At 37.0% G+C, this 16,145-nt stretch overlaps 1 protein-coding gene across 1 annotated transcript in view; it reads left to right on the top strand.

Annotated features, from left to right (window-relative positions):
- The first annotated feature begins 1,319 nt into the window (after positions 1 to 1,319).
- The window catches only part of DAAM (Dishevelled Associated Activator of Morphogenesis), an 81,952-nt gene continuing 67,126 nt past the window's right edge, over positions 1,320 to 16,145 (top strand). The window contains exon 1 of the mRNA XM_053752470.2: positions 1,320 to 1,552. The gene's annotated coding sequence lies outside the window, so the exon portion shown is untranslated. The remainder of the gene's footprint in view (positions 1,553 to 16,145) is intronic.

The following is a 16,145-nucleotide window of genomic DNA, read 5'->3' as shown; positions in this document are numbered from 1 at the left end:
ACATCATTTCCGGTTCACAACCCCGAACGCAACTGCAGAGATGAGAGAGATATTTTGATGTGTGTACTTGTAAAATTTTCAACAGAATACATAGATACCTACTAAGTACAGACTAACATGACGAAACTATAAGGTTTTCCAATTAGACATTCGCCCACGGATCCCTAACGAGATTGTAGAGTAGAATCAAGAACAAATAAACAATAATAAGTACAAAAGAGTTAAGTATAATAAACTTGCTTGTATTTTTCTGACCGGTATTACTCAGGTTATAAGGTCCAATTTTTCTCTCCTTGCATGAAAGGGTTCGTTCGACTGGTTGGTTCAGTTACAACTGTTTTCATGTGGGTGGCTCGTGGGAGGCGCAGGAAGGCTTCGATGCATCCAAGATAAGGATATTACCATAACAGAACTCGTAGACTCGAAGATAAGCATATATAGGTATAACTCTGCGTTTCAATTTCAATAAAAGCTTTCCTTTGACTGACTGGAAGTAAAATAACTATTTTAAGGTTTAATTGTAGGTAACTTCTATGTATATAACTAGGTATATTGATCATCATCGTACTTATCTATCTTTTTACTGACCACTGCCAACTGCTGCTTTATTTCGCGTACGCCACTTCGTAGCAGCTCGCAGTTCTATAGCGTGTAAGGTATTGGTAGAAGAACTGGATTTGGGTGGTCCCAAGTGCCTCGCTTGTAACGCTTTTTCGTCGAGACGTGACGATTATCTAGGCATTTGGTGACGCCTGGTAACTAGGTGAAAATTAGCGTTATGGCTAAGAATAAGAAGTTATAACATACAAGTTTTTACCCGCGGTTTCGCCTGCGTTAATTTTTCGGGATGTAGTACATCGGGTTCGGGACATACGGGTAATAACCCCGTATGTCCTTCTCCTTGATTGGTTGAGTCGATAGAGCGTGAAGAACAAACTTACTTTCGCATTTATAGGATTAGTTAGGAATTTTGGACAGTTAGGACTAGTTACGATTAGGATAGGTAGATGGTATACGTAGTTGGTACCTGTTAAGCAAAGCAACAATAAAAAAAAATGTCGAATATTTTTTTTCTTTCTTTCTACCTACCTACTTAGTTAAGTAATGGGTTCGTGTTTAAGTTCCCGGGCAATAGAAACTTTTGTGCCACATTCAATTTCTAGATAAATCAAAGACAAGGATATAGTACCAACGCGCGCGGGGCCCTTTCTATATCTGTATATTTAACTGCAATGCATGCAACCATTTTTTGATGCACGGCCGGATTCTGCGAACAAGGAAGCGCGGGCGGAACAAATACGAGGGTGACGCACCGCGCACGCGCGTAGGGGCGGCTGGCGCAGTCGCCATGCGCTCGTGCTCTATGCAACATGGCGCGCCGCGTCCCTCAAGGACGATCCGACAAACCCCGCGGTAAATAATACAGCTGTTCAGCCCCCGAAACCCCAAAATAAACTGCGTGTTTTTGTAATTTTATGAGTGTTACCGTGCAGTGTTCGTGTGTGTTTACTTATTGGAATACCGGCCTGCAAGCTCCGATTGTATCCGAAAGGTATGTCCTAAACACAACTAAACAATAATAAAGATGATAATATTCATACTGTGCGTTTGCGGAAGGAGATTTGTTATATACTCTTATTTGGGGTACTATTATGCTAATTACTGCTCTATAGCTCTTGAATCTCAGGGGCAAGAGTCGTAGGTATATTATATCATACAGCCTTTTCTATGAATGTTTATAGGTATCACCACACCACACCTCAACTTTGAAATATCTAATATCTATTTGTACGATTGAGGTACCTAGGTAATCTAAAGGTACTTACGTTATCCAAGATTGCTATAGGCTATAGGTAAGTATTTTATCTCGAAATTATCACGGGAGCGAAGCCCCGGGCAACATCTAGTTGGGTATATTTCCGTCGATTCTCTTTTGCTACATATCAATAAAATCTAATTCGGGTGATAACTAAAATGCGGATATTTATAATAATTGTGTTGTTTTTGTGACATTTCTAGTTTAGTAACAAAGAATAAAATAATAAATAATGCATAGGTATCCTAATGTGCTATCTCTACTATCTACCATTTCAGAGTGAGAAATAAGTCTGCTAGATGAAAAACAAAATAAATTTGTATGTTTGGAAGGGGTAGACGCTACTCGGACCCTGTAGAAAGTACGACTGAGCCGGCACTTGAAGCAGTTTAACTTTTTGCCAGGATTGCAAATAGATAAGATCTATATGTTATCTATTATAGCGAATATCTTGATGTAAGCGCGAAAACCATACAATGTTACGTTTGAAATGTGGCTATTGCTCAAGTCACCCAAGATCACGGTGAGGTTGTAACCTACCTCACCGTGATCTTGGGTGATGGTTACACAGCTAATCATTATAAAATTACAGATCCCAAAATCATAGAAGGTTTCAATATGCAAATCCCTAACCCTGATTGTGGCCGATTTTTACTGATAATGTTTTCATTGTGATAAATATTTTATATCGTTGCCGCCGTCAAAGCAGCATTGTGAGCATACAATGGTTATGTTAACAATCGTGTTATTAAAACTCGAATGTTATTGCGCACGCCGCCGGCCGACCCGCGCTCGTAATATACCTATTAAAATGGATTAAACTTTATGCATCATTAGTTTGACTGAATTTAGGGTACTTTTTTCAGACAGAAATGTTGATTTTTTAGCGAGTTCAAAACTAGTTGGTGTAAAATATTTGAATAGGTATTCCAGTTTGCCTGCACCAATAGCTGTATGTCCCACACAGATGGCCCGATACCTATCTAGATGTCTATAGTGAAATATAACAATGCCAAATATGATATGATACAAGAAGCAATTTGCTCGAAAACCCAAGTCACAAGAAACAACTGAGAAGCTAACAAATTTGGAATAGTTAATTCCACTTAAGACGAGTGCGATAATAAAAGCACTTGTAATGTAATTGACAATGAACTACATTATACTAATTGACGACCTCTGATCTGAGGTCTAAATGAATCGTTACATTATAATAACCTGATCTACGCAAAATATAACGTTATAGGTAGGTACCTAACTGTTACCTACCTATAACGTTAGTTAGGTAACTAACTGAAGGTTTATGATATTCTCCAACCTTTGCGCTCATTAATATTTGAAAACCTAGTTGCTGCTAATGTTTGTTTTATTAGCTGTTCCTTTCTTTGCACTGTGCTGTGTTTGGTGTGCTACTTGAAATATTGATAAATTGACTAGAAATCCTCAAGTTTTCAATCGTGTACATTTGTTATATAATATTAATTAGGTTTATGACTAGGCATTATGACTTCAGAGAACGAAATTAGAGCCAAAAGTATGTGTATAGATTTTTTTATTGCATTATTTTTCAGCTATTAGGGTTACTTACGTATAATCCCTTTGCATAATGTTTCGAATTTTGTTACTTAAACGTTGTTGTTGTATCAATCGATCGAATTCCAAAGTTACCTAAATATAATTTTTACCATGTATACCTTTTAAAAAAATATTCGTAGTTATCACCACAATTGACAGTAGTGTTGCCCAAATGCAAGAACAAGACGAGACTTGGCCAGTCTTAGCTTGCGCCAATTCACCAGCGCTTTGACAGTGGCGTAGGCGCATGGGTAAGCACATCCTGGCCCAGTTAATTTGTTAATTTATTGATAGTTGTCATTTAGTTATTTATTAGTGAAAAAAATCCAACCCAATAAGGAACTACGAGTAAAGATTCTTTGTAAGTCTCTTAAGGCACTGGCTCAATGCCAAATCCCGGGGTTTGCATAACTTCAGTAGCTTTTTGCCCTTTTGTGGTAAAAATACTCACTTGAGCAAAAACTTAACCGCTTTTTAAATAAGATGGTTAGTTTGCTGCAGTAATACCCCTATAGTCCCTTCCAAATTAGTACATAAGCTATGAAAAACACTTTCATCTGTTGATTATCTGATACTAGCTGGGTCTTTGATACGGCCTTTGAAAACATTCCGATTTTTGTGGATCCCATTGCAATACCGTACTGATTCGTTTCACTAGGGAAATGGAACTTGGCTTCCAAAACCTAAATTTATAAATGAAACGAAGTTATCGATTTGTGCTTGCCTTGAACTTTACCTCCGCAGCGGGGAGCGGGCCCTCGCCGGTTCGCGAGGTCTTTGAACCTCCAAATTCCCCTCGGATGTGAAGCTGCTTGCTAAATTTAGAACTGCACACGCCGAAAGCCGCTTCTTACGCGCTCGCTAGGAATCAATCGCGAAGATTTCTCCAAAGCTACGCGTGACTGTTACGTTCATTTTATATCTATATATGTAATTCTACATAAAGAAAATGCTCGTATTTTTATTTAACTTAGCACGTGCATTGTTTACAAAGCGTGGTTGTTTCTGCATGTCTAATTTGCCTAATAGTTTCGTAAACTACACTAACTCAAATAGGTAGTATTTGATGTCATGTTTTTTCGAAATCAAATGTACAATCCTCGTTATGAATGCTACTGCGGTAGAAAAATCCGATAAACACAATCATCAATGTAAATAGGTACTGACAAACGGCAGGCCGCGCTCCTTGTCGGCTCCGACCAGTTTTTACTGCGACGAGCCAACCCAAGGATTGCACTCGTATGAACGTGATTCTATACGATTTGCGATGAAGTCGGATTTTTGTAGGGATTTGTGATCTCCTATATGGTAAAGGAATGAGGTTGAGAAGCATATATCAAAACGATTGTACGTCTTTTGGTGTTTACTTTTTTAAGCTGCAAAAAGCTAAGTTGTCATGTTGTGAGCAGTTTTAATGTTTCACATAAATTTATAAATTCCGAACCACGTGTGTATTTACCAAAAAGATGGTGTGGTATTTACACTATAAATGATGGGTTATGAGCAAAATTGGAATAAAATAGAGGTTTAGAACAACGCAGTAAATTATTTTATTTTCACAGAGCAAATCTACATATATTGTTGGCGACCATTTCTGAGAGAGAGAGAGAGAGAAAAACTATTTCTTTACAACTGACAATGTCAGTAACATACAATGAGTATGAAGGTATTATATCTAGTTTAAACACTCTAACACTACCCCTTAAACTAAATAATACATCATAAGTAACAAAACAAAAGGAATATATTTTATTACATGCTTAACTTAAATAACTCAGACGTAAACTTCAAATGCTTTTCTCCTGGTAAAGATTTTGTCAGAATATCTGCTAACATTTCATTAGTCGAAATATAATTCAGTTCAACAATCTTTTTATTTATCAAATCTCTGACAAAATGATGTCTAATATCTATGTGCTTCGTTCTTGAATGCGATACAGAATTAAGACAAAGCTTTTTCGCAGATTGGTTATCATTAAATAACGAAACTCTACACACAGTACCAGTACATTCGTTAACAAAATGTTGTAAAAACAATGCTTCCTTGCACGAGTCTGAGATTGCCATATATTCAGCCTCAGTGCTTGAGAGTGCCACTGTGCGCTGCTTACGACTCTCCCACGAAACGATAGAGTTACCAAGACTAAAAACATACCCAGTATATGATCTTCGATCAAGCTGGTCACCACCCCAGTCTGCATCTGCGAAACCTGTAATTTCTAAGTTATCCTTTTTGAAAACTAAATTATAATCTTTAGTGCCTTGTAAATATCTAAGTATCCGTTTCGCTGCTTTCCAGTGACTTTCGCCAAAACAGTTGTTGAATTGACTCAAATAGTTTACACTATGAGCTATATCAGGCCTGGTACACACAGCCAGATACATCAGACATCCGATAAGACTTCTGTAGTCATGTTTACACTGGGAGTTTTCTTCCTTTTGCAATTTAAGACCAACTTCCATAGGAGTCTTGATTGGTTTACAATCTGACATTTTGAATTTTTCAAGCATTCTCTTGATATAACTTGACTGGTCTAGATTGAAACTGCCATTTTGCATTCTATCAATCTTCATGCCTAAAAATGACAAACAGGGCCGAAATCTTTCATTTCAAACTCGTTCATAAGTTTTTCCTTAATAATATCTTTAATTTGAGATCTAGATGATGAAAATAACATTATATCATCTACATACAAAGCTAAAATTATGAACTCCTTGTCTTGTTTATGAATATAAACACATGGTTCTGAAGACAACCTTTTAAATCGCAATGTATTGATTAAAACATTATTAATTTTTTCATACCAAGCTTTTGCCGCCTGTTTTAAACCATATATTGCTTTATTCAGTCTATATACTTTGTTTTCCTGATTTTTAATAATAAATCCTTCAGGTTGTTCCATATAAACTACTTCTGATAGGTCTCCGTTAAGAAAAGCAGTTTTAACATCTAAATGCTCAATTATTAAATCAAATTGTGCAGCTAGAGTCAACAAAACTCTTACAGTTGAATACCGCACTACAGGCGCAAAAGAAGTTTCCTGGTAGTCTATTCCATACTTTTGTGTGTAGCCTTTTGCGACGAGGCGCGCTTTGTATTTGAGTAATTCTCCATTTAGACCTCTCTTTTTACATAAGACCCATTTACACTTTACTGGTTTACTTCCTTCAGGTAAATCTACTAAAGTCCAACATTTGTTAACGATGAAAGAGTTATACTCATCATTCATGGCATCTTGCCATTGTTTGGCCTCACTGCTATCCAATCCTTGCTGCACCGTACTAGGCGTATCCTCGCTCATGATTTCTGTTAACCCGGCTAACTCGAAGTCACTTGTTACAGCATCTTCGAAGGACGTCACAGTGGATTCATCTGAAGACATGTTTGTTTCATCTGGAACATAAGTACTATCCGACAGATTATCTGTAGTTTCCATATCTTCTGAGTCATCCATACTGAAAATTGTCAATCTCCGGGTATTAACAGGGTCATTAGATTGCAGGCTTTCATTCAAGTCTGGTGACGTTTGCTCACCTGATGGGCAGTCCAGTGAAAATGATATACTTTGCTTCTTATTATCATCTTGTGACACCGTATTACCTATAAATTCTTTTTCGATAAACGTGACATGTCTAGCTTTAACACAATTCTTTGGAAATTCTGGATCTATAAGTCTGTAGCCCTTGCTATTCTCACAATATCCTACAAAGATATATTTCCTTCCTTTTGTGTCAAGCTTCCGACAGTTCTCGACTAATGCATAGGCTATACAACCAAAAATACGTAAATGACTTACATCAACTTTCTTAGAAGCCCACATTTCCTCAGGTGTAGCCCCTCTCACTGCTTTTGTTGGTGAACAGTTTTTCAAGTACACAGCCGTGTTAGCAGCTTCAGCCCAAAACTGTTGATTTAATCCAGCATCTTTCAGCATACAGCGAGTTTTATCCATGATAGTCCGAAGTGCTCTTTCTGCAACACCATTTTGTTGACTACAATGAGGTATTGTCGTTTGATGTATTATCCCGCAGTTTTTCAAATATTCCTGAAAAACATGGTTAATATATTCACCACCGTTATCACTACGCAATATTTTTATCTTTTTATCTAATTGATTTTCTACAAGAACCTTAAACATTTTAAACTTTTCAAAAACTTCGCTTTTGTTTTTCATAAAGTAAATGAATGTTTTTCTTGAAAAATCATCCAAAAATATTACAAAATATCGCGCTCCACTGAAAGACTGTGTCTGCAAAGGACCACAGACATCAGTATGTACCAGCCCTAACAACTCAGTTGCTCTACTTTGACTTTTCATAGGAAATGGCAACTTTGTTTGTTTTCCTAAAATACACGCAACACAAGGATTAAAACTAGTGGAATCATAATTCATACCTGTTGCTAATCCATTTTTCAACAGATTCATGCTTCTTGAGTTGAGATGACCCAGCCTCCTGTGCCAAATATCCTGTGAAACCTTGCTTCCCACTGACATCAATGCAGTCTCCTTACCCTGCATGGACTCACCAGCTACTAGACTTTCACAAACCGAATTCATGGCAACCTCAGACCTAACTTCATCGCTCACAGTATCTAATTTATATACGCCATTAATGCAACTACCTGTAGCTATAACTTCACTATCATCATATATTTTACAACCTTTTGGACTAAAAATTACATTATAGCCTTTTCTGTTTAATTCACTAACTGATAATAAATTAGTAAATAGTTCCGGTATATAGTAAACATTACTTATAGTCTTTAAACCATTTCTTAAATTAACTTGAACTTTTCCTTGACCACTTGTCAGCACTGTATCTCCATTAGCAACATTCACTTGCAACGGCTTTCCACACTGAAAATCCATCATTTGTAATTTATTATGACACATGTGATTTGTCGCTCCAGAATCGATATACCAGACATTTTTCTGAATATTTGCTGATAAAGCTGTCAATAAAGACTTATCACTCTTCTGGTTTTTCTTTCCTTCTGGACAATCTTTCTTAAAATGCCCGGTCTTTTTGCATCGGAAACATTTAAATGATTTGAATGTCTTCTTCATCACTAAAGCGTTGAAATCGGAGTGTTCAGTTTTTCCATCCCGTCGTTGTTGCTCCTGCAACAATTTTATTTTGACAAGTTCAGTCGTAAGAGGCTTTCCCGAATTTTCCAAAGCCATAATCAGTGGGTCATAGTCAGTTGTCAAACCACCTAACATAACTACAGCTAAAAATTCGTCCTCAAGTTTAGATCCAATATCCTCCAACTGCTGTCCGAGCTCCGTAATATGTGATAGGTAGCTCTGCATGCTCTCTGCTCCACTCAGTTTGGCACCAAACAAAGATCGTAGCAATCCCAAGCGCCGACAAAGTCCCTTGTCCTCATATGCACGCTGCAAGTTGGTCCAAGCTTCATACGGTGTCGTCGCATTACGGACATGTTGTAAAGCTGATGGTCCAACAGAGAGACAAATCTTCGCCAGGGCTTTCTGCTTCTTTTTCACATCTTTGCAAGCTTCGGCCGACTCCGCCGATTCCACACAATCGTACAAGTCTTCATGCATCAATATCATTTTAAGCATAAATTTCCAATGGTTGTAGTCTTCAATCCCTTTTAGTTTTTCGATAGGAATGCCCACATTACCAAAATTCCCAGACGATGTAGCCATGGTGCGATTTGTGGAACGTAATGGCCGTCAACAATTTCAATATCAATTTTATATTTACTGTTTCGAAAAATTAACGTAGCAAAGCGCAAAAATCGTTCCTGGGCCCATAACCTGATGGGTTATGAGCAAAATTGGAATAAAATAGAGGTTTAGAACAACGCAGTAAATTATTTTATTTTCACAGAGCAAATCTACATATATTGTTGGCGACCATTTCTGAGAGAGAGAGAGAGAGAAAAACTATTTCTTTACAACTGACAATGTCAGTAACATACAATGAGTATGAAGGTATTATATCTAGTTTAAACACTCTAACAATAAAGAAATGTACGTAATCTGTACGTGGCGCGTGCTAGCTTACACATTGATTTATTGCTGTAGTTAATGCATTTATATCGAGTACCTAGGTACCTATATCATTTTCAAAAGAGATTCTACAAGGTGACTTCCTGATGACGTCACCTTATTATTTGTTTACGGATTATTGTAAAGAAATTAATTGCAGATGCATGAAACCTTATAGGAATATTAGACACTCTCGAGTTTCCTTCCCCGCCGTGTAACGTGATGCTAAGAATGCAGGCGTGGTGTCGCGTTTCAACGCGGTCGCATTATAATAGCCTACGGGTTCAATTTAGACTATAATGTTTCATGAATATTGATAATTTGGTCCTCAGCATAATTTTAGATTTTCTAAAACCATAGTATTTCTGTTTAAGTTTTCATAATCTTTTACGGGGTTCTCAGGAGATCTTCGGATAAATTAATGTCGATTATTGTACTTTTAGCTTTGGCTAGATATTTATAATGTTTTTCTCATCACTTTTTTGATCGGCTTTTTGTTAAGAACCTATTCACGTTGAAAAATTCAATTGACATCCCTTTCCGTTGCGTAAAATTACTTTTAACAAAAGATCTTTACTTTAATTTTGGACATGCGTCTCTTCCAGTACTCACTAAGAAGGCCCACCGGTGGGTTTCCGAATATGTCTCCAAGGACCTACTAACTGGTGGTTCCTCGTGTATTACATATAAGTAATAATACAGGTAAGCGTAATAAAATATTTATTTATAATGTAATTTTTATTCCATATAGTAGGTAAGATAATATAATTTCGTTACCATTATTCTATTTTTGTCGTGTTATTTACCACAATAGGCTAGTTGACCAATTTTTGTTTTGATGACTATTAGAAGGCCCTTGTGTAAATAGAAACACCAGTGAAATAAATACTGTGATAATGACAATGCTTTCAAAGATAGGTATGATAAAATTAAAACCACTCATTTTGTTTGTCAGACAGCTAAATGAAATTCCTATTACGTTTATGGTGATGATTTATCAATTAATACATATAATAAAAGAGTAGAAAAATCTGTACTTAAATTTACTTAAAAACAAAATTAGGCGACAGAGTCATTAGTAACAGAGTAAGATTTTGAAAAAAAAATTGTATGTTTGTACACGCTAGTCTTCGACGACGGACGAATTTGAATGAAACTTTTTTGTTATAGCTATTAATTGAGCCTGGGCAGAGTTTGGTACTTTTGCGCGCAAGACACATGCGCAAAAGACACTTGTGCGCAAAGAAACTTGCGCACAAAGAAACTTGCGCGCAAGAATGGTGCGCGAAAGCACTTGCGCGCTAGAAACTTGCGCGAAAGAACTTGCGCGATAGAACTTGCGTGTAAACAACTTGCGTGAAAGACTTAAAAGGTTAAGGAATTAAGGCGTTGCAATGCAACGCAACGCCTTAATTCCTTAACCTTTTAGTCTTTCGCGTAAGTTGTTTACACGCAAGGTCTTGCGTGCAAATGTCTTGCGCGCATGGGTCTTGCGGGCATGGGGTCTTGCGCGCAAATGTCTTGCACGCATGGGTCTTGCGCGCAAATGTCTTTCGCGCATAAGTCTTTGCGCGCAAATGTCTTGCGCGCATATGGCTTTCGCGCATGAGTCTTTGCGCATGTGTCTTTCACGCAATTTTTTTAGCGCAAGTGTCCTGATACGGCCTGGGCAACATAAAGGTATAAATGATTTTGATAACTGGAACACCTGATGAAGAACAGTGATGGTACAGCTAAACTATAGGAAATATAGAATTGACACCTTAACAAAAGTTGTTCAGCCATCAGCATGCTCATCAGTATTTTTTGTTGAGACATAAAAATCGAAGATCTGTAACACCTGATGTAGACCCGATATGGTCCAGCTAAACTATACAGGAAATATATATGTAGAAATGACGATTTAACAAAAATTGTTCAGTCTGATGAGCATTTTCTGTTCAGGTATAAAAATCGAAGATCTGGAACACCTGATGCAGACCCATGATGGTACAGCTAAACTATATAAAAGCGAAAGAGTGTGTTTATTTGTTTGAGGTGATTTTTGGTGTGGAGATAGTTGGAGAGCGGGAGTGTCATAGGCTACTTTTTACCGCGGGGCGACGCCAATGAGATGCTGCTGCAGAGGGGAAAGGTGCTTCGTTTTTGCACAAAATGCACAAATTAAACTGTGCAAAGTAAGCGACTCTTGTCCCATTTTCCTTCCAGTTAATTTGCGTTCGGGTCTCTTCGTATGTATTTGTGCCAAAGGTGTCTACTATGGGTCATCTTGGGCTTGATTTTAGCTAACCGAATATCCATGTGGCTGGTACGTGCAATCATGTGTATCTTTACAATGTCTCACAGTTAACAATGTTTGCACAGCGACTGCAATCTTTATTTGATCTTTTATGAATGGCGGAAACACTTCGTAAGTGTAAAAATATGCAGATTAATAACACCGGCGCCGCCGGCGCACAGTCATCGTACATATACAGCCATTGGAATAAATCTAACGCTTCTAAGAATACGTGAGTTTGAACTAATTACGATGGAGCGTGCTATATCTGCGGACCGGCAGGAAGTGTTGCCATATTGATATGGTAATGCACGTGCTGGCAAAACATAAATTCGATACTTAATCCGTATATGTAGATGTAGCAACACTCTTATTGGAGTAGATGACTCACTATTTGGATGGAGAAATTGGACTGGTGATAGGGCCTCTTTAAAACAAAGTCACGTGGCGGCATATACTGTTACTGACTAGATATAATGAAATAGGACATACGAGGACTCCTATACAAATTACGTACATGTGTGCGAATGTTACAAAATACATTAATAAATAAAAATATAAAGGATCTTCACAAAGTACCGTACCTGACCACTTCATACCTATGTGTATTATAAGCAAACTGTATGCCTAATTTTTTGCCGACTAAAGTTTTTCTTTCTATGTTCATAAAGGCGTTTTATAATATTCTGTGTAATTTCTGACGCTACTAGGATCTTATTTGTTACTAAGTACCTACTTAAAGCAAGAGCCGCTTACTGTTGATTCTGCTCTGCAGGGATGAAACATTTACAAGGGCTAAACTTGTAATTTTAGCTTTAGCTAAGCCTGTCATGCCTAAATTTAACGCCTGTAACACAATCACATTGTTCGTTATTTGAATATAATATTTGCATATAGGTTCTGATTTACATTTTCAATCTGTGGATTATTTGCCTAATTCTTAAATATCTATGCTATTGTTCAACAGTATCGTTGAGATTGATGTTATACCTAATCCACAAAGCGCCTTCTGTCTTTAGTCAAGGTTTATTTGCTATTAAAGTCCGACAGGCGTTGCAATGTGCAAATATAACAAAGGTATTAAAGTGATGGAGTACTTAATCAATTTGATACTCACTCATGTGGTTTGCTATTTGGTTTTAGGTTTCTCATCCCTTAATCAACTAATTAACTAGATGCTTCCACAGTTATCATATTTTTATTATTATTTAAATAATACAGAATGGATAAGTTATTGGGAAATACTTTACCAAAACTTTGAATTTTGGTCCTTCTCTTTTGGTACCGTTAAATACGGTGGTCCTCTTTCTCAAAATAAGGAAAATGCCGATTTAATGGGCATAGCGCATCCGTGTCTGCGCCTTTGCGGCCGTCTGTGACCCCTATTTGGTTGGAGGCACGTAGTGTTCGGCCTTCGCCCGCTCTTGCGTTTTGTTCATTCGATGCGCGATCGCATTAACTAGTGATGGGGAAAATTAATATTTAATTTATCGATGAATAGTAACAGCTGAAAGACAAATAAAGTAAGACTTACTTTGCTGTTGCTGATTTACTCAAAACATAAGGTGTACCGAAGTGCAATGAATGTCCCATCATCTAGGTAGTTCTTCTTCCTGTAAACCATAAAGCCCAACCAACCCAATGGCGTAGCAATGCCGTATCAATCCTAATCATAACTAATATTATAAATGCGAAAGTAAGTTGTTACCTCTTCACGCTTTACCCGCTCAACCAATATATTTTAAATTTTACATACACTAAGTTTGAAGTACGGAGAAGGACATAGGGTACTTTTTGTCCCGAAATTCCCACGGGAGTCAACTATATTTTGCTATATGTATTCCTGCTTCGTTTCTGAAACATCATTTATGAACTTACTGTGTTTTTATTATTGTAATCTCTAATAACCTTAATGAGATTGGGTTGAATTAAAGATCGCACAAAAGACTTTTGTGACTGGGAATGAGGGGAGTTACAGCTTGACCATAAAGAGTGGAAATTAATTAAAGTGGAACTAACATTTTTCCATACAAAATTGTTGGCATACTTCAATGTATGTTGATGTTTTATCATTGAAAAGATTTTATTATGCGACAGATAAGAGGATAACGTATTGATTTCTCAATGAAAAGGATCATAGCAAAAATATTACGATCACGTCATTTGGTGCTATTTTACAAGATTTGAATTTCTAATAAGCTTGCTCTGTCTCATCCTCGCGTGTTCCCGTATGCATTCGGAACTGTGATGGCCCGAAGCCCAGGGTTAGCTTAAATTTGCCATTATATTTGGAAGATTTGGCTATTATTTGTCTATTTATTGTTTATGGCTATATTTATGATAATAAGCTAGCTACCATGGAAAAAAATATTGCGAAGAATTATTGCGTTATACCTTGTGTAGGCTTTCTTTCCTTGCATTGCAGGGCGCGCGCTGAATGACATGTATATAATAACTATGATATAATGGCTTAACGTAACAAACTATTACTGCCATAATAGTACCTAAAAGTTACATATAACTAAATATTGTGAATTAAAATCCGAATTGAATCCATGTACTTATTCTTCGCATTGGAGTGTATTTCCGGTTTCTTCTTCAACCTCGAACGTCGGAGCCTAGGGTCCGCTCACTTAATATTAATATTGATCTATATAATATGAAATATATGTATTGCTTACTAAGTAAACCGAGTAAAACTAAGTTCTTCTACCATGATTTTAATTCATGCCTTCATAAGTATGCCTTTGTTTCTTCAGTCCCATAAGCTAATTGAAGTTCACTAGTATTAGTATTTTTCAGCCGTCTGCACTGGTGTCTATCTGAGCTTTATATATAGGCTACCCACAGTGTCCAACCAGGGCCAATCGATATCGGTAACATAACATCTATTTATGGTCCAACACCGTTTGAACTTGCTTTGTACCACAGCCAATGGCTCGAGGATATAAACGTGATTGTGATTCTATGTGCATGGGCGCCGGTCTCCTTTCCCTGATGATGCCATTCCTTATCAGTGGCTTTTTCTATAAACAAATATTTAGTGAAAGCTCGGCTGCTTCTTGTTTATATGAGTGACACATTCAGTTACTAGTCTAAAACATTCTTAATTTGTTGACCGAGCGAGCGAAGAGGGCGAGGTATACAAACAAATCATCAATTTTCCGAAACTATAATAACTATACTGTTGAAACTTGGTAAGTAGATGTATTCTGTGAACCGCATTAAGATTTTACACAAAAATTGAAAAAAGAAAACAATAAATTTTACACATACTTAGAACTGAAACTCAAAAAATTTTTTTTTACTATGGATAGGTCTTCAAATGTGGTATTGAGGTTTCTAATATCTTTTTTAAAACTGAATAGTTTGCGCGAGTGACACTTCCAAAGTGGTACAATGTGTTCCCCCCCCTGTAACTTCTAAAATAAGAGAATGATAAAACTCATAAAAATTTATGATGTATATTACTATATAAACTTCCACCGAAAATTGGTTTGAACAAGATCTAGTAAGTAGTATTTTATACGTCATAAATCGTAAACTGCAATTTACCTTTCATTCAATCAACGCAAATATAAAAAAGAAAAAGAAATGTTTATTTCCGTTCTCGTTTGGAGCCGATCCGGGCTGCACCGTCAGCTCATGCATATCATAATAATGCATTGTCATGGAAACTGAAGCGACGTGGAAAATTTCTGTAGGTGAACTAGAAGATTTGAGAATGAAAGAAAAATAAAAGCTTGTAAAAAACACGTGTGATCATGGGAAATATATCTTAGAGAAGTTATCTAGACTATATCGAAAACAATGTAAATATTTTACCTGAGTATAAAAGTATAATCAATATCTATTCATGTAGGCAAGAATTCTGGCTGTGCACATTGGGTAAGTACCCACACAGCCAGGTACATGTACCCTGGATTCCTCCGTGTTGGATTGCAAGGCAAGCCGGTCGTGGTCGAAAAAGTATATTTTTATCTTATCTGATCAATCTATCGCGATAGCAGGTCGTATTAGCCAATATTAGCATGTTAAATTACTGGGTAATGCGGAAGATCGTTAGCTTTTTTGTACTGTTTCTGAAAGAGTGGGATGCTGGATATTGCACGGTATTTTGTGAGATTATGTCATATTTAATTTAGCTAGTAATAAGTAATGTAGTTTGTAAATAAACTTAGGATTGCGTTGCATGCAAAGTTTCGTGAACTGAAAGAAAATAGCCGTCATAAATGTTTTCTTTATTGCAATATTCAAATTTTCAACAATTCTTAAAACATAAAATCTATAGCTGCAAACTATCCATTCAAGTGCCGTCACTGGTATGTACTGCAACTGCAAATCCCAAATGGGGAATCATGTCAGAACATTATCGAACTCGAGCGCAGTCAAGGCGAGACGGAGTAACATCATTTGGTAAATGCCATCTTCCGCGTGCAGCCATCAATCAAGCCCA

The sequence above is a fragment of the Plodia interpunctella genome, chromosome 12, assembly GCF_027563975.2.
Source record: "Plodia interpunctella isolate USDA-ARS_2022_Savannah chromosome 12, ilPloInte3.2, whole genome shotgun sequence".
NCBI classification, from domain to species: Eukaryota; Metazoa; Arthropoda; class Insecta; order Lepidoptera; family Pyralidae; genus Plodia; species Plodia interpunctella.
This window is presented reverse-complemented; position numbering and strand designations above follow the sequence as displayed.